Source organism: Bison bison, unplaced genomic scaffold (genome assembly GCF_000754665.1).
Source record: "Bison bison bison isolate TAMUID 2011002044 unplaced genomic scaffold, Bison_UMD1.0 scf7180017864238, whole genome shotgun sequence".
Classification (NCBI taxonomy): domain Eukaryota; kingdom Metazoa; phylum Chordata; class Mammalia; order Artiodactyla; family Bovidae; genus Bison; species Bison bison.
Genome location: NW_011494810.1, coordinates 261,786 through 262,260, shown reverse-complemented (window position 1 = coordinate 262,260; position 475 = coordinate 261,786).

Genomic DNA, 475 nt, shown 5'->3' with positions numbered 1-475 from the left:
ATGCAGAGTACATCATGAGAAACACTGGGCTGGAAGAAGCACAAGCTGGAATCAAGATTGCCGGGAGAAATATCAATAACCTCAGATATGCAGATGACACCACCCTTATGGCAGAAAGTGAAGAGGAACTAAAAAGCCTCCTGCTGAAAGTGAAAGAGGAGAGTGAAAAAGTTGGCTTAAAGCTCCCCATTCAGAAAACTAAGTAATATCATGGCATCTGGTCCCATCACTTAATGGGAAATAGATGGGGAAACAGTGAAAACAGTGTCAGACTTTATTTTTGGGGGCTCCAAAATCAGTGGAGATGGTGACTGCAGCCATGAAATTAAAAGACGCTTACTCCTTGGAAGGAAAGTTATGACTAACCTAGATAGTATATTCAAAAGCAGAGACATTACTTTGCCAACAAAGGTCTGTCTAGTCAAGGCTATGGTTTTTCCAGGAGTCATGTATGGATGTGAGAGTTGGACTGAGA